At 37.6% G+C, this 27922-nt stretch overlaps 1 long non-coding RNA gene across 1 annotated transcript; it reads right to left on the bottom strand.

Annotated features, from left to right (window-relative positions):
- Positions 1 to 761: 761 nt before the first annotated feature.
- On the bottom strand, positions 762 to 25988 carry LOC308561812. Its single transcript, XR_013999558.1, has 3 exons — positions 25914 to 25988; positions 22459 to 22594; positions 762 to 820 (listed from the first exon to the last, which is right to left on the bottom strand). It is a non-coding gene; the product is annotated as an uncharacterized lncRNA (long non-coding RNA).
- Positions 25989 to 27922: the final 1934 nt, after the last annotated feature.

Genomic DNA, 27922 nt, shown 5'->3' with positions numbered 1-27922 from the left:
CTTCTTTCTTTCTCTCTCCTCTCTCTCTCTCTCTCTCTCTCTCTCTCTCTCTTTCTTTCTTTCTTTCAACAAATCTTAATTGTTGAGAGTATTACAGGTGTGTCCCGTTTCCCCCCATTGCCCCCCTTCACCTGGTTCCTGCCCCGCCCCAGGCCTTCACCATCCTATTGTCTGTATCTGTGGGCACTGCATATACGCACATAAATTCTTTGGTTAATCTCTTCCCTGGCCCCTCCCCACTTCCCTCTGAGATCCCTCAGTCTGTTCCATGTTTCCAGGCCTCAGGTTCTATTTTGTTCATCAGTTTATTCTGTTCATTAGATGCCACATATAAATGAGATCATGTGATATTTGTCTTTCTCTGACTGGCTTATTTCCCTTAGAATGTGATTCCAGTTCTTATTGTAGAGTCCAATTAGGGTTGGAGAAAACAGGCTGGTTGAATTTAAATATCTTATACAATCACAATGTTTGCGTTTTATGGACTCCCCAGTGATTCCTTGGAGAGACCTGGGTCTTCAGAGTCTGCAATTTGAAAACTATTGACTTAATACCTGAATTCTGCTTTATGGAGGAAACATAATATTTGTTTTGCTCTGACAGCATGAGGTCTGAATGCCTGCTCTTCTTAGTAGTTGATAAGCAATTCTTCAGTAGATGTCTTGAATATCAACAAGGAGAATCTCTCTTAATCGTGCTTAAATGAAATCCAACCAGAAAATTTGACAGGAGAAGGCAACATATTTGTCATCCTCTACTTACTCATATATAAAGCTCTCCATAAATGTGGATTCCAATTCCCCACCTGCATCCATATAACCTATAGAATGAATAAGGGAAACCTTGTTGATGAGAGAAAATTCAAATAATGCTATAATCTCATAAGAGCCCCACAAGAGCCCTATGGGGCAGATATAACTGGGTAAAACCATGTGACACTGCCATTTGTACAAGTAAAAAAAATGGTTGACATCAGCAGTTTCATAGGATTTAAACTTTGTTATTAATATTTCCATTTTACAGATGTGAAGCCTGACATTTAAAGGTCAAGTAACGTACTGAAGGTTACAGGGCTAGGTTGTAAGGCCAGACCTGGAACCTAGGAGCGTACTTTGTATCCCCATAGCCTTGTTCTTTGCCAGGTGACACTGCCAGGAGAGGATCGCAATTAGGCTGAGAGAAAAAGATGCACACTCCTTGCCTACCCCCCCACCCCTCATTGATCATTGACACAGCAGAGAGATGGGTAGCATTTCTTTATTGTAGTTATATTTATGACTCATAAAGACACATCCAGACTTGTGCAAGCATATGCATTCTAGTTGCCTCCCCTGTGAGCTTTAACTGTATTAAATAAACAATGGTTTTATAGCTCTTGATCCATGGGGATCAAATTGCTTAACACATGGATGGCAATGGTTTTAAAATATGTAGTATTTAAGTCGCCAAGGCTGTGACTGGCTGGAGGCTCTCATACTGCCTTAGGGTCGTCTCCTGTTTTCCCTCTTAGATTGTAAGCTGCTCAAGCACAGCTACCCTTTTCTTGTTAAGACTCCCTCCCAGTCAGCATAAATAAGTGATTATTGACCTTTAGGACAATGGTATCAGGCTGGAAATGCCTGCCCAGGGACAAAAATATAGGTGCCGAGATAGAACAGTTCAATCAAAAAGTTATTGCACATACTCCTGTCTTCTGTAAGGAATACTGTATACTTCATTTCACTAGTTTTGCTTTCCTTTTTGGAAGGTTGCTTTTAATTCCTTTCTCTTTTAGTTTGGCAGCTACATATATACAGTCAATCCTCTGCACCTCTGCCCCAGGCCTACCAGAATGAGGGCACTTGATTTCTGCATCAAAAGTCCAATAGTATATAGAAGGTCATTCATTGAGAACTAAGGGGCCTGTTTAAACAGTGGTGGTCATGCAAATTAGTGTGATTGCTGGCCCAGGTCCTGAAAGAAATTAAGTTGAACTGAATAGAAACCAAGCTATGAGAGAGTTTGATTTTAAATTAGGTTTGAAAGCATATGTTTCCACCCTGTTACCAGGTTTGGTTGTTTGTGTGTTTTTTTCATGTCACTATCACGAATTGCTACCAGTTGCATGAAATTAACAAACTTGTATATATAATAGGGCTATAGAGATTGGTTGGGGGGTCAGTTTGTGGTAATAGCATTGTTGGCAGGGAGGTTGATGTTTTTATCTTCAGTTTTGTTAGACAACATGAAATGATTTTGAGATATACCTTTATTATTGTTTTTTTTTAAATTCTCCTACACTTGCCTTCCCCACCCTGAGATCTAGAAAAGGAGCAATAGGTAAAAGCCTTCTCTTGGGCCTTTGACTTTGACTCTCTGTGCTAGTTTGACCAGAGTTTTTAAAATTGAAATATATTTGACATAGAACATTATATAAGTTTAAGGTGTACAACACGTTGATTTTATACATTTATATATTTTAATATTATTGCCATTGTAGTAACAGTTGGCACCTCTATCGTATCACATAATAATTAATTTGAAGTTTCTACCTAGATATTTGTTATTATTGTTGTTATAAATATAATACAGTTTTTGCTTAAGAATTTTTAATTTTTCAATTACAGTTGATGCGTGATATATTAGTCTCAGGTGTACAACTCACCTGAACATTCACATAACTTACAAAGTGATCACCTCGATAAATCTAATACCTGACACCACACACACTTATTACCATATTATCAACTATATTATCTATGCTATACTTTACATCCCCATAACTATTTTGTAGCTACCAATCTGTGCCTCTTAATCCCTCCCCTTTTTCACCCTGCCCCCACAATGTCCTTCTCCTCTGGCAACTGTCAAAATGTTTTCTGTATCTATGGGTTTCTGTTTTGTTTGTTCATTCATTTTGTTCTTTAGTTCCCACATATAGGTGGAAACTATACGATTTGTCTTTCTCTGTCTGACTTATTTCACTCAATATAATACCCCTTAGGTCCATCCATGTTGTTGCAAATGGTAAAATTTCATTCTTTTCTATGGTCAAATAATATTCCATTGTATGCATGTACCACATCTTCTTTATCCATTCGTCTATTGATGAACACTTAGGTTGATTCCCTAACTTTGGTATTGTAAATAATGCTGCAATGAACATATGGATGCATATGTCTTTTTGAATTAGTGTTTTGAGTTTCATACCTAGAAGTGGAATTGCTGGGTCCTTCTTTGTCTCTTGTTATAGCCTTTGCTTTAAAGTCTATTTTTGTCTGGTATAAGTAATGCTACCCCAGCTTTCTTTTTGTTTCCATTTTCACAAAATATCTTTTCCCATCCTTTTGCTTTCAGTCTGTGTGTGTCTTTCAATCTGAAGTCTCTTGTAGACACATATGTATGGGTCTTGTTTTCTTATCCACTAAGTCACTGTATGCCTTTTGATTAGGGCATTTAATTCATTTACATTTAAAGTAATTGTTGATAGACACGTAGTTATTGCCATTTTATTATTCATAGTTTTGATCTTTCTTTTTCTTCTTAAAGAAGACCCCTTAACATTTTTTATGATACTGCTCTGGTGGTGATGAACTCCTTTAGCTTTGTCTCATCTGGGAAGCTCTTTATCCGACCTTCCCTTCTAAATGACAGCTTTTCTGGGGAGAGTAATTTTGTTGTAGGTCCTTGCCTTTCATCATTTTGAATATATTGGGCCAACCCCTCTGGCCTGCAAAGTTTCTGTTGAGAAATCAGCTGAAATCTTATGGGAGTTCCTTGTTGGTAATTAGCTGCTTTTCTCTTGCTGCTTTTAAGATTCTCTCTTTGTCTTTAAACTTTGGCCATCCTGACCAGAAACCTCACATTACATAATTATTATTTCTTTTTTGTGGTAAGACTAATTAAGATCAAGTCTCTTGGCAAGTTTGATGATTATAATACAATATTATTGTCTATATCACCATACTGTTCATTAGACCTCCAGTAGCTATTCATCTAATAGTTGTAAGTTTGGACCAGAGCTATTTTTAAAGGTGCTGTGGATCATTTGTTTCCCTTCAGAATGGTGTTTCTCTGCCTTTGACTGTTCTGCCCCACCTCTTCCAACAATGGACAACTTGGGCAACTGATAGGGCAAAACCCCAGACATTCTAGACTCATGTAGTGAAAGACAGGAAGTGGTGAAAGAGGCCTCTGGATAGTCCCTCTGAAGTCCCACCTTCTTCCATTAATTTCCTTGTTGCCTTTCTACTTGGCAGCCACTGCTCAACATCTCGGAGATGGTGACTGGATTTAGTGGGAATTGCCGAACTCCCAGCATCATGGTATCATTAAACATTCATGACTCTATTTCCACTTATATTTACACTTTATTCTCATGCCTATGATGAAATTCACAACTAACATCAAGACAATCTCTATGCTGAATCAGCTATGGATGATATGAAAAAAAAAAAAAAAAGATACAAAAGGAGATGCATGACCCCCTTCCTTAGGTTGACTTTTAAATTCTGGAATATATATAGAAGAGTATATATAATGTACATTAAAAATAGTATCACAAACAGCAATGTATCCTTCATCTTGCTTGAGAAATAGAACATAATACCTCTGAATTTCCCTGTGTTGTGGGTCTCTTCTCAATACCACCGCCTCTTGCCTTTCAGAGGTAACCACCATCTTGAATATTGTGGTATTAATGTCCTTGCTTTTCTTTATGGTTATAACACATATGTATGTATTCTTAAGCCACTTAATTTCATGAGCTTTGAGCTCTATATAAACTGAATCATATCTACATGTATGCTTCTGTGACTTGCCTTTTTTTTCTCAACATTATGGTTTTCTGATTAATCTGTGTTGTTGTATATAGCTGTTTTGCTTATTTTTATTGTTGTGTAGTAGTCTATTGTTTGACCTTACTTTTTATATCCTCTCTCCTGTTGATGAATATCTGGGTTATTAAATTGTATATTAATATTACATTAAGAGATTAAATAGAAAATTTGTAAAAAAGATATCAAATTATTTAATAAGATTCTCATTTTGCTTGAATGAATACATGCAATTCCTAGTCAACACTTTAAAATTTTAATCTCTTAAAGTTCTTATAATCATCATCAACAAGAAACTCATAAATTTGGTGCTAAAACTTTTTTTTTGCAACAGTATTATTTTAAGAATCTAGTAACTATCATTTTCTTTTATGGACAAATGTAATATTGAAGTTCTTGCTTTGTGGCAGTACAAAGGGATTTCTAATTCAACTGAAATTTTCTCACCTGTCACAATAGCTATTATAAAAAAGTCAACAAATGACAAGTTGGTGAGGTTGTGGAGAAAAGGGAACCCTTAGTGTACTGTTGGTGGGATTTTAAATTGGTGCAGCTGCTATAAAAAACAGTATAGAGATTCTTAAGAAACTAAAATTACAACAACTATACAACCCAGCAATTATACTTCTCAGTATTTATCTGAAGAAAATGAAAACACTAATTTGAAGGGATAAATGCATCCCTATGTTTATTGTAGCATTACTTACAATAGCCAATATATGGAAGCAACCTAGGTATCCACTGACAGATAAATTGATACAGAAGATTATATATATGTGTGTGTGTGTATATATATATATACATGCACATACATATATATACACGCACACACATACATGCACACACACATATATAATGTTACTCAACAATAAAAAAGAGTAAAATCTTGTCATTTGTAACAAGATGGATGGGCCTAGAGGGTATTAGGTTAAGTGATATGTTAGACAGAGAAAGTCAAACATTGTATGATCTCACTTTTATGTGGAATTTAATAAGGCAAAACAAAGGAAAACCAAACCAAAACAAAAAGAGACTCATAAAAACAGATGAAACTGATGGTTGCCAAAAGGGGTGTGTGTGGATAGGTGAAAAGGTGAAGGGAAATACAGTCAATAATATTATGGTAACTTTGCTGGTGACAGATGGCTACTAGACTTAGTGTGGTGATCACATCGTAAGGTATATAAATGTCGAATCACTATGTTGTGCACCTGAAACTAATATAATACTGTATGCCAACTATACTTAAATAGATAAATAAAATAACAACAACAACAACATAATATGACAGTTATAGGGCCACAACAAGGCCTCTGTACTGTGAATTTTTAGGCAGGGAAACTTAGTATCATGGGGGTATAATCCACAGAAGGTGAGCAAAGATGAGTTAGAGTATGAAAAGGTGAATATATACAATTATTACTCCCATTTTACAGAGGAGAAAACTGATGCTTAAAGGCACATCCATAGTTTGTCTTAGGTCACACAGATATTCAATAGGAAAAATTTGCATCAGCTCTTTATAAATAGAGAACCTCCACTCTTAACGCACAAAGCTAGTGAGCATAAATTAATGAGCAAGGTGTGCATGGGAATCAGAGCGTAGTGCAAAGCCCAATAGAAAATAAAAGGGTAATAGCAGCAAAGCCAGAAAGCCTTGAACAATAGAAAATGGGCCTCTAGGAATTCAGAAGATGTTTAAGAAGCTGTTTATTAATATGCTATTAGCAAATAATGTCTTACTATGTAAGGCCAGTTGAGGAACTCAAGAGTGATGTAAAAGGAGCTCAGTGTCACCACTGAGACCTTGAGCCTCCACAGGGGGCTAGAAGAATTTAGCTATTCTTCTGTGGAAGAATTTAGCTATTAGTGGTTAATGAAGAATCACACTTCTACTGAAGAAATACATGGATTGTAAACTGTTAGCTGTGCACGTTAATTCTTTAATTCATTGCTACCTATGTAGATAAGCCAGTGTACTACATAGTGTTAGGAATCCAAAGACAATAGAATTGACTTAAGTCTAGTATACTACATACACAGGGTGTCCCAAACAGTGTATATACACACTTTGAATAATTATAAAGGCAGTGTTTATTAAAATACATTTTATTTTAAAAATTGAGCTATCAGCTGTTACAGTGTGTATACATATTTTGGGACACCCTATATATAAATCAGAAAACTATCTGCCAAGTTTGTTTGTAGTTTACACATGGCATCATTCTTTGTTAATTTGATTATAAATTTTTAATAAAAGAATTCATTTCCATTGTTGTTAAAGAAGAAACATCTTAGATGTGGTTATAGATTTGATATGTTTGGAGTTACCCATGAATTAATCAGCCATTTACAAAGATATCTGTAACAGGGAATGTCCCTGCTTGAAGTATTGTCAGGTAACCTAATTTCATGCAGGCAGCTTCCTTTTCTGCTTGTGGGAAATGTAGGTGTTGGCTCTTGCATTCTTTTTGAATGTTATTTCAAAAGCTATTTGTGTGCACCGTTGGGTGCACCATTATTCAGTTGCTTTAACAATAAATAGCAAAGTTGTTGCTAACCTTTCAGGAATGAGGGCTGTGACAACTCTGCTTTTCTGAACTTGAGGAACCAACTTGATTAAAGAAGGGAAACTAGAGGCTCCACTTCTCTCCTTCTGATCCCTCATCACAGCTGATCAAAGTCCTTTCTCCTATGCAGTCTACAAACAGGGACTTGTTTGCATGAAATTGTACAGTGACTGACAGGTCATTCTCTGAAGTTCAAGTCCTGGCTTTGAAACTTACTGGTTGTGTTACTGTGGCAGGTTATTTCACTTCTTAAAGGCTAGGTTTCCTCAAGTATAAAAGTTGGTTCAGTAGTATGTCTTACAGGAGTAGAGGGACTATTAAATAGGGTAATGCATGAAAAGTGATTACTATATTATCTGGCATTAGTTTAGTATTAGACATTGATATGAAGCTGTGATCCATCAGCTCCACTCTTATAGCCGTATCGCAGTCAAAGCTTGGAAATTTGAAAAATATCTAAAATACTTAGCTTCTTTATGTATATTTAATAAGCCCCTTGAAGAGGACACATAGCCTTGAGCAACACTTCTAAACCCCCTTTCTCTCACATCTGCTCAGTTACTTGACTCCCCCTCCACAAGCCCTCCTTAAACTCCCTGTACAGTCATAGCAAAGAGCCTCTATCCTTTCAGTCCCCCCTCTTCTCCCAATTCTGAGTCACAGAATCCCCAGGAAGGACATATCTCTGGGGAGCTCTGGGGAAGAAAATGAGTGAACAAAGTCAAAATTACCTTAGTGGCTATTAACCACTGTTTGATCAAGGTAAAACAACCAGCACACTAATATACAAAAACCACTTTCCCCAATCACATTTTATCAGGCCTGTTGCCCTTTTAAAAATTATCATTCATTCGAGTATTATATAAGGTTCTGCAGGAAGATAACGAATCATTGACCGATCAAATTGAAAGGAATGACAGTTTGGATGGTCATGGAGGCAGCTAATTTTGGAGCAGGATGTTCCAAATGCTAAGTAATAATAATAAAAGCAATAACACTATTTAAAGCCCGATGTACATTTTTACTGCTCTTTACAATTTTATGAGTGCTTTCACCTAAGTTACCTAATCTGATTCCCCCCAAAATCTTAGGAGGCTAGTGGGGTGAGCATATTTGTCTCCTTTTAATAAATGAGGAGACTGAAGCAAAGGAGACTAGTATTATGTGAGGTGCTGCAGTGAGGGGCTTCAGACGGTCAGAGAGCCAGATGAGAGCCCTGGTCACCGAGGAAGGACACGGACAAGGCAGAGGGGGCAGAAGGGCGCAGGAGGGAAGGTCCCCTTAGCCCGCCCTGCCGTGGACCCTGGGGAGGAGAGCATCTCATTTGGTCCTGATGCCTGAGCTTGTGGATTCTCACCAGGTATCCTGATTCTCATCCAGGCACTTTGTGTGCACCAGGATGGAACTTTATCTGCAAAACTCATTCATTTAAGAGAGAAAATTCTATTAACACCTGCTGTTCTTCTACTATGATAAAAAACACAAATGAGTTAATCGAAGAAAAACTATGTTTGTTTTAAAAAACAACAAGAGGAAAGATTTTCTTAGGTTGATTATTAATAACAAAGAATTGTTAAATACGCCTGTTGTGGTTTTAGAGCACAAGGACAGCACAGTAAAGAGCAATGGTACATTTGATTCAATACATTAAATTACATAGACATTAGCCACAACATGTTGATTCAGCTTCACAGGAAATGAAAATCAATACCATCTGTGCGGATAGCCACTCCACATTGCCCTAGCACACACTGTAATGTGTTCACTGCCTCTCAGCTCCAGAACCTCACTTCGGTAGAATGACATTAGTGTAAGTTTTTAAAAAGTCACTTTAATATGCATATAAAAAAATCCAAATCAAGAAATCAAGAGATTTTGAATCCAGATTTCAGCAGCAACTTTTCCAGCTGCTTTGAATTTGCCTAGTGTTTGAGAAGTTCTGAAACCATCAAGGGATACATATCTTCAAAGACAGTGAGACATGGCCCAAGTGCCTAGCACAGAGCCTGGCACATAGTAGGTGCTCCAATAGCATTCATTGACTCAATGAATCAGCACAAGACCTACTATCAATTTAAGAACATTCTTGGGCAAAGGGAAACCTTAAGGTAAATGTCCCATTGAATGTAAGAAGCACAATGATTTTAAGAAGGTGAAAATTTTTATAATTTAGAATCTAGAGAAAACAGTTGCTCTAGGAGTGGCAGGTCTAGGTACATTAAAATTTGGGGGGACAAAAAGTTTATTTTCAGACAGCAGAACTAGATAATTTTTTACTAGAATTATCAGGAGAAACTATTAGGATGGGACTTTTTCTCAAGATCTCCAGAATTCCTGAGTTAGGAGGGGCTTGGAGAATGAGTGAGCACCTGGGGGACTTGCTCTAAAACAGCATTTGTTTAGCCAGCACACTGATTTTCTTTAGATTGTATGTTTATTTGGGAGGACTGGGATTGAGAAGGGGTTGATGGTGATGATGTAGAATTTAAAATTTTTCCCTTTTGGAAAATTTATGAATTTATGTCTAGATCTATGTGTTTGTCTATTCCCTATCTGTCTGCTTGTCTGTCTCTCCTTATCTTTCTTTACTTGTCATAGACTAAAAAAACTGTTGTCTGCTTTTATTAAAAATAACCTGTTTATATTTACCCTATCCTATTATATTTCATCAGTCTCAGGGGATTTCCTGAAGGAGCATCTTTGTCTTATCCATCTCTGAATCCACAATATTAGCATAGAGCCCAGCTTCCAGTAGGTGTAAAATAAAGTTATTTATTGCAATGAATGCCCTTGAAAATCATAGACAGGGTAAATTGTTTTCAGCACGCTAACGTATCAGGTCATCTTTCATTCTGTAGGGAGAATGATGAAGCAAGATGAGAGGCCCAACCTGGAGTCATAAATAAAAGTCAGAAGAGAACCTGAGCTGGAGTCCAAAGGGTTCAAGTACCACTAGTGTACTTTCATCAGATTCTCCAAGTTCTAGAGAAAGTCACATGGATGCTCCTTGCCAACGCATTTGTCCTTTGTGGGCTCTGGAACTGTGGCTGTGTTATCATTGTTTCAAACCTTCAAAAGCCAGATGTGGGATTTAAATGGAGTTTTTGGTTAGGTCGCGATCTTTCTTTGAGTTACTAGCACTCAACTTGTGACTATTGTCACATGTAAGCGCAAGCTGGCGGCTGGGAAAGGGGGTGCACTTGCCTCCAGGTGATTACATGGGGCATCAGCATTTCTGGTTCTTTGGTCCAGATTTCTCAACCCCCTCCTGTTGAACTGGATCTCCGGTACACCTGTGACAATTCTACAGGTTTGAAACAAAGTCATTTTTAAGCTATTTGAACACGGCAAAAAATCTGAACAATTTCTGAAATCACAAAGCAGGTATTTTCTTCAAACTCAAGTAACTGAAATAACTGAAGAGATTTAGTTCAAATTGCAAATAAGTTTACCTTTGGGTTGGGATGAGGCAAGAGAAATATCATACTCAAAGGCCAAAAGAAACATTTTAGAGTAAGTTATACATAGAAAATAGGGATTTAGAATGAAAAAGAGGAACTCAACAATAAGATGAGGTCATGACACTTCGGTAAGTATTTTTTAAAGCTCACTATGTTAACCCAGGACTTTATTTTCACTGACCCTAAGTGAGAGTATTTTAGTGATTCTCCTCTTTCCCTCTCTCTCTCCTTCTTTCTCTCTCCCTCCCTCTCCCTCCCTCCTTCCCACCCTCCCTTCCTCTCTCCCTCCCTTCCTGTGTGTGTGTTGAAAGGACCAGGGAGTAGTGCTTTGTACTTTGTTGTGGTACAAAGTACTTTGTACTTTGTTTTGGTTCAGAGAAATTTAAAGCACATAAAAATCTTGGTTCAGGTCACATCTCTTTATTCCCTGTCTCTCCCTAGAACATTTATTCAAAAAATTAACATTTCTTAGTAGGATTAGTTTGTGGCTGGTATGATCTCAAATTCCCAGGAGAAATTTAGAGGAACTAATTTTCCAAGTGCTCACATTTCTCCAGCCTCAATACTTTTGATGTAAATAAATCAAAATAGCAAACTTGAAAAGCAGATAAGATGATGAGATGTGCCTGTCCGTAATCAATGAGCACAGCATACTTATGATTTATTGGCAAGGACAAGGGCAATTGGAATGACTTCTGTTATTTTGCAGTTGCACGTTGTAGTTAAATTCTGTTTTCTGGATCTGCAAAAGTTTGAAGCATGATGTCATTATTTTAAATACGTTTAAGTGGGAGTCTTCTAATTAGGGATTTGTTCTTGTTTCAGTTGATGCTGGATTAAAATTTACTTTTCCACCATCTACTTAAAAAGAGTTTCTAAAGCCAGCCATCATGGTAAAAAAGATTTATGAGAACATTAAAAGATGATCATTGATCAAATGAATGGGGAGGATTGTAAGCTCACCATTCTCCCACTCTACAAGTCTACGTTTTGTCACTATTATACTTTCTTCACTGGCAGTGGGGTGGCTCTTCTCACGTTGCAGTAACCTGCCGCCCCTGCGTAACTGACCAGTCTCATCTCCTGGTATTTCTACAGCTACACCCCAGGTTCTAGCAATAGCAAATGGCTCCCCTTGCTGCAACCTGTCTCTCCTCTGGCATCCTTGCTGTTCTTTCTCTGTCTGAGGTGTCTTACCCTCTCATCTTTGGGGGAAGTCTTGTTCAGCTGTGAGTCAGGACTCAAATGCTACTTCCCGTCTAAGGGCTTACCTGAGTGTCCTGGATACCTGAACACTCTCCTCACCCCCCAGAATAGGCACTGAAGGCGATCTTCTGGTTGAATTTACCAGTTGGTTTATGTGTCTGGATCCTCAGCGGACTGAAAGATCCTTGAGGGCAGGTGCCTTGGGTGTCTGCATTTTTGTAGCCCTAGTACCTGGCATAGTGCATTACACACGGTACATGCCTTTGAAATATTTACTGAGCAAATGAGTATATTCCTCGGTATGAACCATAGACATAACTTTATATTGCCCTTACACCTGGTTAGACTTCTGATATTTATCCCTTTCCAGTATAATTTTATTTATATAAGTGATATATGCCTGAAAACCTTTTTAATTTTGGGAATTTAATTGAATTCTAGATCTATGCTGCATTGTCCAGTATAGTGGCTTCTAGCCACACATTGCTATTTAAGTTTAAACCAATGAGAATGAAATAAAATTTAAAATTCAGTCCCGGAGTAGCATGAGCCACATTTTAAGTGTTCAATAGCTACATGAGGCTAGCGGTCACTGTATGGGACACTGCAGACAGAGAATATTTCCATTATTGCCAGAAATCCTGTTGGACAGTGCTACCTTAGAGGAACTATCTTTGGTAACATGCCCAATTCTTCCATAAAGCAAATCATCACATTTAAACTAAATACCTTTGCAAATCTGGGTGCTAACATAGCCAGATTATATAAATGGTCTCAAAAGTGTTATACTCTGTGATATAGCCATCCATTTAAAAATATTTTAAGTGGTCTATATTTAAATGTAAAATGTGTTCAGCAAAATAAAATATTGGGGCTAATGAATCAGCAGGATAACCCAGGCACACTTTTTATTACCTCTTCCTCCTGAGACACCATCAAAATCATAGCAAAAAAATGCTTTAAGTTCTATAGCTCCTAAACACAAAGGGAGTGGGGTAGGGACCATCAGTGGACAAGGGAATTCAAGACATTTCTGGAATATAGAAAAATGATGAAGCAAATTGGAGAAAGTGGCAGCCTATACTATATTATACCTGGAGGGATGTCAGTCTCCAGTCTCTATACTTAGAAACTGTAGATACAAAGGAGGCCAGGAATGAATTGTGCGACAAAAGGAAAGATTTATGAAAAGTCTGTAAGTTGGAGAGGGCCTACAGCTTGTCAGACTAAAGGGAAAATGACCTATATCTGTGTCATCAAGGCATTTTAGAATATTAGGGATATGAGAACATGGAAAGAGACAGAAAGGGGCACCTACAAAAGAACAAGGAACAGCCCGGAAAGAAGCTTCTAATTAGTAACACTGGTTAATGGAAGATGGAGCAACGCCCTCAAGGGTCTTTATGCATCAGGTATGAGCACAGAATGGAGACGTTTTCAGACGTGTCTCACTCACAAAGTTTGCCTACCATGCACCCTTTCTTAGGAAGTAACCAGAGAATGTTCTCACCAGAACAAAGGAGTAATAAATCAAGCACAGGTTCTTATGGTAGGTTGGACTCCTGCCTCTTATTACGGCCCTCTTCCCTGTCATCCCTGTATACGGGCATACTTTTGCCAAGTGACTCTGTACTGCCTCCCACTAGAGTAGGTGGGCTACATTTCCCTACTCCTTTCATGTTGGCATTGGCCAGATGATTTGCTTTGGCTAACAGAATATTAGTGGATACAACGTGAGCAGAGGCTTCAAATGTGCTTATTTGGCTTCTCTTGGTCTCTCACTCTCTTCTGCCATCTTCATGAGAACAGTATGCCCAGAGCTGCTGGAAGTGCAAGAAAGACACATTGAACAGTCTTAAACTCAGCCCATAGTCTGAAGCAGAGTGAGAACAGTAAATGTTTGTTGTTGCTACTGAGATTTGGGGGTTGCTTGTTATGCAGTGTTATGGTTATAGAGCATTTTTGCAGCAATAACTGATTAAGCTTTTAGGAACAATTAATCCAATCTGTAAGAGCAGAGACATCCTATTCTAGAATGATAGCTGTGCAGCAGACTAAAAGCAACTGGTCCAGTTTGGAATATGAGGATTGGTGACTCTGAGAGGGAGAGCTCCAAGAAATAGGAAGAACCAACAGAACAGAAGGTATGATTGAGACCTTGGGAGCATAGAAAAGGCAACTGAAAGAGCAAAACTGGGGAAATCCATTCCAGGTGAAATGTAGGAGCACAGTAGTCATGACATTGGACTCTGTAGAAAAGGTATCTTGATTCTATCACATTATTAGTTCTGCAGTGAACCATATTTATGTAGACATAATTAATTAAGCTCTGTTTATAGCTTTATTTTCTCCAAAGAGTGTATACTTATATCCAAACTCAGCAAGTCGTATACTTTAAATTTATACAGCTTTTTGCATGTCAATCATATGTCAATATAGTTTAAATAAAAAGAAATAATAAGAAAAAGGAGAAAAAAAAAAAAACAGAGAGGAGGGGAAAAAATAAACAAAGGAGATAAGTCAAAGGAAAAAAAAGCTGTGGTCAGAGTCCTTCAGGTCACAAAAACGCAGCTTCCTGAGCTAAAAGGACCAAAAACCTACATCCAACCTAGGTGTTTGGAATTTTGTAAAAATGGCTCTTTATGGGGTGATAGCAAGAAATGGATTTATCACAACTAAGGATAAAACACAGTGCTTTTCTCGCTGTTTGGTTTCAAGAACCCTTTACTCTTGTAAAATAGGGGGTGATCCCTTTTTGTTTATGTTTATGAATAGTTATCTGATTAGAAATTAAACTTACGAGATGCTTCAGTGGCCATTTCATTTCCCGTTTGAAAAACTATAATTTTTTTTTGCTTTTAGAAAGCTCATAAAGTCCACCCTTAAACAATTCCTTTTCTTTAAATTCAGAACTGATTGGTCTCAAAATGATTCCTCAATTTGACATTATATTAAATGAAAATGTTCCATATTTGCGTAAGACACAATAAAGTACATTAACATCTATGAAGTTGAGAGGAAGATAGCTTGTATCATATTTTAATTTCTTATTTAGCGTTTTCCCCAGCTTTTTAGTTTTTTTGCAATAAATTCCTCCCTTCCATTTGCCAGAGAGGTTCCTATGTCCATTTCTGTATCTTTAAATGCAGAGGTTGCAGTTGTGAGTCAAGAAAGCAAGTCATCTCCTCTTACTTTTTAAGCCAACAATCCATCATGTCCATGCCCATATTATTCAGCATGGGTAGGGGGATCTGGGACCTGGGCACAGCTCCAGTACATCAGAGGAGGGAACCAAGAAATCCCTTCATTTATTTGCTCTCTAATACTCTTCCTTTCTCTATGTAGATCTTATTTTCTTCTCTCTGAAGAACATTTTATAATGTTGTGTGCCAGGCCGACCTACTGGTGACAAATTCCTCCAATTTTTGTTTGTCTATGAAAGTCTTTATTTTTCTTTGAGTCTTGAAGGACAATTTCTCTGGGTACAGAATTCTAGGTTGGTGGTTGTGTTCTTTTCAGCTTGTATGGTTTCTGAAGGGAAGTCTGATGTAATTCTTATCCTTGTTCCTCTATAGATAACATAAGGTATGTTTTTCATTCTTTGGCTTCCTTCCAGATTTTCTTCTTGTCTCTGATTTTATGCAGTTAGAATATGATATCCTTAACTGTAAAGTTTTGGGTATTTGTCTATATAGTGTTCTCTGAGCTTCCTGGGTCAACAATTTCATTTCTGTCACTATACTGATTTTTATTACAAAACTTTTAATCAGATTTAAGTTTTAAAAACATAACATGTACAACTCATGTATTTAAAAGAAAATGATGGTACTTTATAACCCAATAATAATCTACAACATTTCATATATAGCATTCTCCAACAATGTTTTTAAAGATCTCCTTCACATAAATATCTATAAAAACAAATGATTTGCCTTTTATTTCTCAAAAAATAGTCCAAACTCTTACAGTAGTTAATTCTGAGTCACTGTTTCTATTACAAAACACAATTTTCACTATTTTGCAATGGCCAAAACCAAATAAATAAATAAATAAATAGGCTTCCAGGTTCAAACTTGACTTAAATTTATTTTAGTTGCAAAAGAGCAAAGGAAATCCTGCTATTTTTGTGCTGGCAAAATTCAAAAGACTCATTAAAATCAAGTTATTCTTACAGTTTTAAAACCATGATCATTTTTAATGTTTCAATAGTTGAATAGTGGGCATCCCATGGAAGCAGGTATCAGGGTAGGGAGAGGTGGCCTCTTGTTCAGGTCTGTCCAAAGGAAAGTCTCTTTCTCTCTGAGCCTTGATTTTCTATTTGTAAAATATGCATAATGCCTGCTCTGACTGTTTCACATAAAAAGAAAAGGAAAATCACAGATTTTTGAAGCTGGGATAATATTCAGAGATAATTTTGTCCTTTTGACAAGAAGACAGAGGCCAGATTGGGTTGAAAATTTAGCTCAAGGTTAAATATCAAGGGGACACATAGAATCATTGTATTTACATTTGGCATTGACAGTGCAAAGTTAATATTTTTATTTTTATAACTCCAGTGAATTCTGTGTAAACTCATTATAACAGTATGAGCCTTGTGGGCCACTTACATTACAATAACATATTTCTGGGACAGCAATCTCTTGCTGCTATGGAAAATGGCTGATTTCTAAAGTGGGATCAAGCCCCATCTCCATAAACTGTCCAATAACTGCATTATCAGCTCCTATGTTTTGCCTTTTCTGATAAGTTACAAAGTTATTCGAATTATTTTTCATAATATCTATAAGCTGAGTCAGGGCCTATGACCTGAAACTTAAAGATGTGGGAGTTAGCAAAATGAGTAGGAAGGATATTCTGGACATAACAATCCCAATGGATGAAGGTACTGAGATATGAAAAAGTGCTGTGTTCACAATCTCGCAAGTAATTTGCTGTTGGACTCATCTCCTTCCAATAAGCCATTCACCTGTGCTGTCCTTCTCAGGGGTAAAAGGAAGAATCTGGAGTGTGGGCAGGATGTGAAGGGCATATGTAATTTCTTACCCTTCTCGCAGGTAATAGAAGTCCTGCTCACTCTGCTAAGTGTTTCTGAAATGTGTCCTCCTGTGTTGCCACGTTTGCCATCGTCACTTCTGCTTAGGTAACTAGTTTCTAGATTACAATTAGTCTCTGAATCGGCTCACTGCCTTCCCGCAATTCACTCTCCATACTGGTCTGAATGCTCTTTATGAAACACACACACTGTCATGTTTCTCAGTCACTGAGGCACCTTTAACCTACGGATAAAGACCAAATGCTTTAGCGTGGCGTTAAGGCTGATTCCTGCTTCCCACTCTGGCCTCAGCACTCTCCTTTCGTGCTCTTGCCTTCTGAGCACTGGCACTGCTCTAGTTCACTGGCCTTTGCAGAGTCACCAGCCCTTCCAGTGACGCTCTCCCCGTCCTTTCTTCCTCACCTGGCTAATGACAAATTAACCTTTTCTCTCCTCTATCAGTCTCTCCCTCCTTCACTTTCTTCATTCCACAAATATTTTTGGAGAATTTTCTTTGTGTCAGTCATTGAAGATGCATTAGTGAGCAAAATAGACAAAGCTCTGTTCTCATAGAGCTTACATCCGTGTGTGTGTGTTGGGGGGGTGACAGAAAATGAATGGAGTACATAATAAATAATACAGTATATTAGAAGATGATAAGTGCTGTCAAGAAATATTAAGCTGTAAGTGGAAGAGGGGAATTCAGGGAGACATGTTTTAAATACAGTGGTCAGAGTAGGTCCCACCCAGGAGATGACATTTCAGCAAGGAGTTGGATGAGGTGTTGAAGGAAACCATTTGGTTATTTGGAGAAAGGATTTTCCATGTAGAGGGAACAGCCAGTGCCAAAGCCTGGCACATTCAAGGAGCTGTAAGAAAGGAGCTGGAGCACAGTGAGAGAGGAGAATTCACAGAAGAAGGGGACAGAGAGGTTCCTGGGGGACCTGACAACTGTCTAGGCCATGGTAAAGACTTCAGTTTTTATGCTGAGAGAAATAGGGAGCCAGTGAAGACTTTTGAGCACAAGATTGATCTTACTTGACTTATGTTTGAAAAGGACAACTTTTTGTTGTGAACAGAATATGTAGTGGAAAGAGAAGAAGCTGGGAGACCAGTTAGAAGGCTACTGTGATAATGCAGATGAGATGGATGGTGTAGCCTGAACCAGGGTGGCAGAAGGGCCTGATGAAGATTGGTCATATTCTGGGGATGCATACATTTTTTTTTTTTTTTGCATTTAAAAAAATTTTTAACAAATTATTATAGAATAAAGTTGAGTCTTTTTGGTGTATGGGTCTAAGAATATTAACACTTGAATAGATTTATGTAGCCACCACCACAATCAGAATATAGAACTGTTCTCCAAACTCCCCAAACGTTCTCAGTCTGACCCTTGTCAAACACTTTGCTCTCTGTCACTATAGTCTGGTGTTTTCAAGAATGTCATGTAAATGGTATCATACAGTGTAACATTTTGAGACTGGCTTCTTTCACTTGGTACAATGTCTTTGAGAGTCATCTGAGTTGTTGCTTGTGTCAATAGTTTGTTCCTTTTTATTAATGAGTAGTATTCATTATATGGTTGTACCACTGTTTACATAATCATCTGGTAAAGGACAATGGGTTGTTTCCAGTTCAGGTCGATTTTGAATACTTCTGCTATAAAATAAGTGTATAGGTTTTCCAGTGAAAATGCACTTTATTTCTCTGGGACAAGTGCTCAATAGTACAAATGCTGGGTCTTAGGGTAATTGCATGTTTGACTTCATGAGAAACTGCCATGCTGTTTTTCAGAGGGGCTGCACCATGTTGTATTCCCACTAGCAATACATGAAAGTTCCAGCTGCTTTTGGACCTTTTCAGCATTTGCTGTTGTCAGTATTTTTTACTTTAGCCATTCTTATAGGTGCATCATGGTTTACATTTGCATCTATTAATTTGCATTTCCTTATGCACCTATTAGAATGGCTAATTATGTTGAACATCTTTTCATGTGCTAGTTTATATGTTATTTGTATATCACCTTTGGTGAAGTGTCTATTCAAGTCTTTGGCCCATTTAAAAATCATGAGTTACTCCTTTTACTACTGCTGAGGTTTGAAAATTTTTTACATATTCTGGATACAAGTCTTTGTCAGGTATGTTTTTGCAAATATTTTCTCCCATCCTCCAGCTTGCCTGTTCATTCTCTCAACTTTCACAGAACAAGTTTTTAAAAATTAAATTTTAAATTCTGAGATAGCTCTAGGTTTACATACAGTTTTAAGAAGCAATATGGAGGAATCCCATATACCCTTGACTTAGTTTCTCCCAATGGTAGCTTGCAAAACTATTGTCTAATATACAATCAGAAAAGTACACTGACACAGTCAAGACAAAAACTGATCCCATCACACCAGGCTCTCTCATGTTGCGCTTTTGTAGACACTTCCATTTCCCTTCCAGTCCTACCTCCTACTTAACCCTGGCAACCACTAATCTGTTCTCTATTTCCATAATTAAAAAGTGGCAAAGTATCTGTTATATTAACCAGTTTGTTTGTCTGTTATTATGGTTCTTTCTCTATCTAAAATGATCCTAATTCATACTTAGAGATCCATGCCAATTCCTCCATTAATCTATATGGGAGGGCTGGTATACGATCTTTGGAACATCATTATCCACAGCATCATTGGGAATTTAAAATCCAATGTCATTATAAATAATCAATAAAATGTTACAGGAAATAAATCCTCAATCTTGAGGAATAAGGTAAGAGAAGAGACGAACATGCAAAGTCCAAATTTACATGAAGTCTGTCCCTTTCTGGGTAAACATGAAAGATCAGTGTTTGCTTCCTAATGCGTACTGGGAAACTGAATTTGATATTATTATAACTGCTATTGTTTTGGGAAGAATTTTTGTAACTTTTTTTTTAAGCAGTGTTCTCTTGCTAGAAAAATTATTTTCTTGGTTTCATGAAAAAATCCAGTTTTATATTAGGCTATACAGATGACGGATCATTGTTCAAGGGAATCAGGTGTGCCAGAGGGAGCCCTTGAGGTGTCAGTCCCACCACTAAGCTCTTGTGAGATGCAAGGGGTCCAGCTAGCTCCGACAACAGCTAGCAGACCGAGTAATAAAGGCAGAGTGGATACTAAATTCCTCCTACACTTTTCTTTGGAACTGCAGAAAATGTGGCAGGATGCACAAACAAGGTATTTACAATACCAGTAAATTGGAGAGAGTTCAGAAGAAAACAAGAAATTAATAAAGGTTTGGGACAAGTCACCCTCTGGGAAAAAAGGTACAAAGCACTGGGCATATTCACTTAAGTGGATTAAAAACTGCAGTGAGACATAACAACAGTCTATAAACACACACGAGGATGTTAAATAAGAGAAATTTCAGTTCACCTCATTAGTTAGTAACAAGCTTAAGCTTTAGGAAAGTCACGAAATGTAAGGTATTTGAAAACAATGATCCTCTAGAGACTCAAAGACAGAAAAAAACCCCACAACCCTGCAGTTCTCCAACTGAATTGGAAGATATACATTTAGGGTTGAATGTTTTCAACACATACCAGATGAAGAATATTTCAGTTTATAGCCGAAGCCTAAATTACCTATTTGAATGAATGGGCATCATGTTGACAAAAACTATAGTTTGAAGGAAGGACAAATACAAACTCATCACAGTTGGGATGATTTACAATCTTAGAAAGAGGTATGGAGAGTAGGACAGTTAACAGGAATCAGAAAGAAGATTAAGAAACAAGGAAACTAAACAGCATGGAAACCATTGTGAGGTTGAGTGTTCCTGTAAAGAACAAGAGACGTTTATTCACCATAGAGAAGAGAAACCTTGTCAAATCACTAAGGCAGTTAAAAGTTACAGGTACAAAACTCTTAGTTCTTTGCAAGAGTTCCCAAGCCCCACAAGGGCTGTGAAAACCACGCTGAGAAAGCAACACTAATCTCCACGGCCGTCTAGGTGGCAGGGAAGTCGGTGTACTGCCAGAATGAATCCCAGGAGCTGAGCAGAAAGTGGGTCAAAAAATTGATCTTGACAGACATGTCAATCAGATTGGAAGTATCTAAACAAGTGCAAAATAGAACCGTAAGAAAATCACAAAAGAAAAGCTAAAAATCAAATGGTTTTGAAAACCATACAGGATACTATAGAAAGGGAAGGATATTAAACACAGACTATTACAAAGGGTGAAGCTGTAGAGCTGACCAAGATTACAAAGAAAATCTCTCTGGAGTGATAATAGTGAAAAGGGAAGCAAAGGCTCGAGGAGATGGGCTCAGGGTATCTAGTCAGGGGATTTCGAGTAAGCTCACCCCATGCAGGGAACTTAAGAGAGGGTGGCTGACAGAAAAGAATGAAACGTTATTAGGGAATGTGTCTCTTTGTGCCAAGTGCTATCTTCCGAATCCAAACAAGTGGATGAGTGAAGGGAAGATTTGCAGTGGGATGAAGAGCCTTTAAAAGGTACACGCCTGAATCACAGAAATCAGACCCCGGCAAAAATGCCTGTTGGGTGACGGGGTTCACCTTCCATCTCAGTGCGCTGTTGCTCTCAGCAGGTGGTTGGCAAATGCTGTGTCCAGTCTGGTCCCAGGCTGGCAGAACAGAGTCTTGGGCACAGCAGGCAACCTTTCAATTACTATATAAAAAACTGGACGTTAATACTCATGTATTAACCATTTTTGACAGACAGAAAAGGAGTTTAGGCCCTTTGGGATGATAGTAGAGAGTCTCTGAGGCAATTGCTCAGGGAGACAATGTACATTCACTACAACTGGAAGTGCACACAGGTAAAAGGCCAGGACCGGAGGACGATAACAGGGCGGTGGTTAAGAGCTAAGGGCTGACCACTTTGTAGGTACTGTGGTGAAAGTATAAATGGGTAGATGTTTAGTACAGCAGAAACCACTGCATCAACACTGACAAGTAACTTGAATGAATGATTCACCCTTCAGCAAAATAAAATCTAATCCGCAATACTGATGAGCTCTCTATTAGCTGGCCCACGCATATTTAGTATCGTTAAAGTGGATTATTATGGTGTAGTGTTTATTTAAAATGATGGTGGGGTGGGATCGTCTGTGGAATTTAAGTTTTGTTCTAGAAGCCAGCCACCCCCCGCCCGCCTCATGCCAAAGGTACAAAACAGAACCCCTTCTATTTGGCACAGGGAGAACAGAGGGAAGCGCTTACAGCAGAGCTCAGAGCTAACCGAAGGCAGCAGATAGTGAGCAGGCATTCCCAGCCTGTTACGTAACCAGGACAGAATTTTCTGAGGAAGTTGGGAAGAAGCAAACATCCTTAAGAGCCCAGCTTCAAGGGAATGCACAGCCACTGCAGCTTCAGTGACTGAGCAAACTCACCAACAGTCACAAGAGCCCATCAGCAGAACCCAGAGAGGAAGAGAAGTGGGATCCCAGAGTATCCGCGTGAGAGTTTCACCATTTCCTCGGTGGAGAGGAGCACTGGAATGGTCAGGTCTCATTTGAAGTAAAGCATCTGAAAATAATTATTCATAAAAGTGATATGGGTATGTGTATATATATATCTCATACATATCACAGTGTATGCACAGTTCTTATTCCTGACGATGGGCATTTTTTGTTGCTGTTTTCATCACAAAGTCATCTATTGCTGAAAATAAATATCTGAACTGGACAAACTCTGATTATAAGAGTCAAAAATCTTACATGTAGAGATGGAAATCTTAGTACTCTATGGGTAGAGCTACCGGTTATACTGCGAAAAACTGTGATTAAATTTACAATCTTGCCAGTGGGAGGATTTTTTAGCAAAAGACAGCATATAGGTCTCTTGGAATTTTTATCTGTATCAAAAATCACTGAGATTTGAAATTTCTCCAGTCAGACAGACCAGAGCTTGTAGCAGAATTCTTCTGTTGGTCACATCCCCACATTGCTCGATCTAATAGAACATTACAGCCACATCTTTCATAAAGACATGAGCCCATGGTCATAGCCAATTGTCTTGAGTCAGGTGATCACAGACTTTATTCTTAGCTATATTTCACACTTGCTATGCAATAGGTGAAAAAGAATCTAAATGTGGGCCTTAGTTTATGTATTTGTTAACTAGATACAAGAAACTAGACATCTCCCAGCCTTGGAAAGCTTCAATCCAGGATAATGGGTAAATATAAAGTACTTTTAAATAAAATGAAAACAACCATAATCATAACAGAAGCAGCAACGTGCCAAAGATGAAAACAAAACCAAAGAGAGTATTGTAACATTATATTTTTCAAAACTAGAATAGAGAGGAAAATTTCATTTTTGTTTCTTTGAGGAGTGTTCCAACCTTAAAACTATGGCTGCTTCCCATGAGAGAACATCCCACAACTTGCAGGTTTAAGGATTTTCTAAATAATTATATTAACAATAGTAGCTGAAACACATCAAAATCTGATCTTGGCAAATCAGGTGATTTTACATGTATCTGCTGAATAATTTTTCAGAACTGGGCAGTTCAGCAGCACTTTAAAAACCGTTCCTTCCAAAATTGTGTCACATCACCAAGTTGATTTCTTTCTCTTTTTTAAAAAAATATATTTTTATTAATTTCAGAGAGAAGAAAAGAGAGGGATCGAGGGATAGAAACATCAATGATGAGAGAGTCATTGATCGGCTGCCTCCTGCACGCCCCCCAACTGGGGATCGAGCCCGCAACCCGGGCATGTGCCCTGACTGGAAATCCAACTGCGATCTCCTGGATCCTAGGTCAATGCTCAACCACTGAGCCATGCCCAGCCAGGCACAGAGTTGATTTCTGATTTCATAATAAATGAGTGTAATTTATCCAGTCTTTTTAACATTTTTGCTAATGTATGGCAAACATTGTTGATATGAGTCATAAAGATGTAATGATAACATTATGACTTGATTTTTCTACACTTGTGTATATTTTTTTTATTAACTTTAGGTTTCTAAATGTAGTCATACCCACTTATAATATTTTAAATATAATAAATATTAGGTAACACAGAATCTAACTGGCTTCCCTGACTGGAAGACCCATCCTCAATAGGGAAACAGAAATCTAACACTAATAATGATCATATAAGCCTCATGTAACCTGATCAGTTGAAAATTCTGATCTTAAATATTCTGTCACATTAAGCCATAGTACTATGCATGTCCCTTCAACAAACCTTGCATTTTGTTAGTTTTCCCATTTATAAGATCCTCTAGAATTTGTGAAAGGGGATGGTGAAAAGCATGTTTTCACAAGGAATCAGACCATTAATTAATAGTCTTCTTTTGTTCCCAGAAAACTTAAAGAAAATCACAAAGATAGATAGAGCAAGACAACACAATTCAGTGAGAAGGCCACAATGAAAAGATAGAAACAGCTAACAAAATGAACTAGGAACCAAAACACTCACAGTTAAGCCCTATTTTATTGTGGAAGGTGGGTTTCAAGTTAGGTTCCATGCTTTTGAATGACCAGTGCGAGGAAGGAAATGCTCTCAGCTATGTGCACCTCAGGGTCTCTATGATAAATGCAAATATGTTGTCTCAGAAAAGCACAACTATTTCACATACTAGGACTAGAAAGAAGTTTCTTAAAGAGCCTGAATAGAAATTGTCCTGAACAACATGCTTACATCAATCCCGGGAACAAGTTTCCCAGGATTGCTCCTTAACACACCCAATGGAATCAATTTAGTAAAAGCGATTTTATAGAGGAGATTAGGAATAGGGGTAGTTTACCAGGATCTACTTCCTCAGACTTGTGAAAGTTTACACAAATAATTGCTATATAAGCTTAAGGATATGAATTCTCACTAATGAAAATCTCATAAAACAACAGTCAAACAGCTTTCTAGCATATAAGTTATATTTAATATTCATTTTTAAACAGTAAGTATTACCATTATCATTCTTCTTGACAAGCTCAAATGCAAATTTTGGCTTTTTCATATATTATCTGACAGTAAAGAATTATTTATAAATGCCTTAAAAATAAACAACAGAGTTCTTGTGACTCTCCTTGATTACAAAAATTATCCCATTTTCTTCAACGTAAAGAGAGTTAGGGTTAGGTTAAATAATCTTTAAGATTTTTTTACTTCAAACATTTAATGGCTTCAATACATGTCATGATGGCTCTTTCTTTCTTTCTTTTCTTTCTTTCTTTCTTTCTTCTTTCTTTCTTTTTTCTTCCTTTCCTTTTTTTTTTTTTTAAAGCCAAGACCATTCTTATTTTCTCAGAAGCCTCAAAAGGCAAAGGAAAAATCAGTATATTGATCCCTGCAATAGATTCCAATGTTATCCTAGCTTCAGAAGGTATCCAGTTACAGAGAAACATTTTAGTAATAGTAAGGTTCAGACAGACCTTATGTGACCCTGTTCATTCCTGACCAGCAAATAGTTTTTGTTTAACTTCGAAAGAAACCAGACAAACTCTGCAAGGTTACTTGTAATCATGACACCATTCTTAGAATTGCCATGTGCTGGGAACATGCCTTCTCGCTTCCTCCTTCTATCTACAGTATAAATCTGAAGGACTTTGTTATGGCTCTTACACTTGGCACATCTTAGGCCTATTTAGAACATCAACACCATCAATCACAAAATATGGGGCCGACCAGCTGGATGAACCCTGGCTATCATGCAGGGGTTATTTGTCATCTGGGCATGTCTGTTTGGTATATAACACTCCTTCAGTCCCAGAACAATTTTCCCCCTCCAAAAATATTCTCTTTGATTCAGGAAACACGTGATTAATAAAGGACAAGGGTTTAAAGCCAGAGGTCAAGGCTAAAAGTCTTAACCAAACAAGTGCATTGCTTACTAACGTTTGCATCAGCAGTCAAAAATTTCCTTGAAGAGCTCCCGCACTGAAGAAACACACGTCTGTTCTTAAATGCCGTATATTTCACGGGACTCCAGCAACTATGTTCATCTTGAGGGATATATTTTAAAATAATGCTGCACATCCAAGAAATGTTTTGCTGCAGAATAATAACACTGCATCAAGCATTTAAAAGGCCCATTACAAACATTTACAATTTAATATAAGAAATTAAATTTGAACACACATAGTTAAACCAATATCATTATAAAGAAAATTTGTACTATAACATCAGAACAATTTGCATTAAAATAGTTTTCAGCGATGTCTATTTATAGTAAAATGGATTTAAAAGCAACACTCCTTCTTCATACTTTTTGTCTTATTTACATGCCATCTACAATACTTTATAATACTTTTCCATTAGACAGTTTTTCTTTTATCCATGTTTCCCCTCCTTCCATCCAAAGAACCTTGTTTCATGTTTATAGAATATTGGTTTTTTTTCTTTCTAGGCAATTGTTATAGTTCTATTCTGTAATAATATTTATTTGATATTTATGAATTGTTTTTATGTGTGTGATGACAGGAAAAAAAGCAAATTTTCACAACATAAATAAAAAAATTGTTGGTCAAACTTTACAATTATTGTAACATTGACTAACTGAAAGTGACTCCAATTCTCAACACGGAAAAATGGATTGAATGTTTATTTTACTGGAATTCTAAAGGGAGTCACAAACTCCTGTTGGAAATAAACAGTTTCACAGGAGGAAAGTGATAAGTAGATTGTATTATAGTGTTGATGATGTTACAAGGCCTAAGGAGCACATGTCAGTCATCACTTTATTTAACTTGTACAAACTTCTAAATTCTTGCACAAACGCCACCTGAGATAACCAGACCTGCTGGAATTCAGCTTTCTTTACCTCCCTGCCAAATGCCAAAGGAATAAAAGTAGAAACTCAGCACAAAACATATTGTATTAAAAATAAGTTTCATTGAAATCCACAGTGGCAATACGTTTATCCCGTAGACCTCTTTAGAATCAAGGCCTGGGGACATGAAGGGGCTTTTAATGTCTTCTGGTCTGACTTCTCATCATATTGCTATAGAAACTGAGTCTTCAGAGCCTTCAAAGTGGCAGAGGTGAGACTAGAACCCTGGTCTTCCATTTCCCTGTACAATATCCCATGTGCCAAAGTATAAATCCTTCTTACGGCTCAACTCTTGGTGCAGAATATTTGGATAAATCTAACTTGGTCACAGCTGGGCCATCTGTTGCTCCACCACTTATGCTAATATGATAACATTGTGCATTTGACTGTTGATGGGGTCTTCTTGGCACTGTACATGCATAATGTTCTCAGTTAACTCAGTTGACCCTGTTCAACAATGACAATGTGTGTGAGGCCTGAGTTTGTTAGCATTCATTGTTACAAAAACAGGGTTACTGACCTTGTCATATTTAACAGCATTGAGCAGACACAGCAATGTGGATCCTGAGGGCAAATACAGAATTTCCAGCGGTGATGTAAGAACTATGCTAATTAGTTTCTCCCTCCATTCTGCTTCTAGGCACTGAATAACTGTACAGTTTGGCTGGAAGACTCACTAAGCCCTGAACTAATAAAACCCAAGAATTTTTATAAATAATAATAAAAAATGTGTTTCAACATGCCATTTCCTTTCAGTACAAGAGTGGTTTTTACAGAACAGTGTGCCTGGGGTGATCACCCTATTTTTGCTGTGGCATCCCTACTCCCAATAGAATTGAACCAACAGTGTAGCTTGACACTCACCCCACATCACCACCACCAAAAAGAGCATAAAAATAATCATCTGTCTATCTATATTCCCTGTAAACCATTTTCTTAGGAAGCAGTTTTAAAAAATGCTCCCACACTGTGACTAAGATGAGAACTGTATGTGAGGCCTGGTTGACATATCTAAGCATTTGGATATGGATATTCTTGCCTCAGTAGAAAAGCAAGCTAAGTTAACTTTTAACAA

The sequence above is a fragment of the Miniopterus schreibersii genome (assembly GCF_964146895.1).
Source record: "Miniopterus schreibersii genome assembly, chromosome: 9".
NCBI classification, from domain to species: domain Eukaryota; kingdom Metazoa; phylum Chordata; class Mammalia; order Chiroptera; family Miniopteridae; genus Miniopterus; species Miniopterus schreibersii.
The sequence above is the reverse complement of the archived record's forward strand: the minus strand, read 5'-3'. Positions and strand labels throughout refer to the sequence as shown.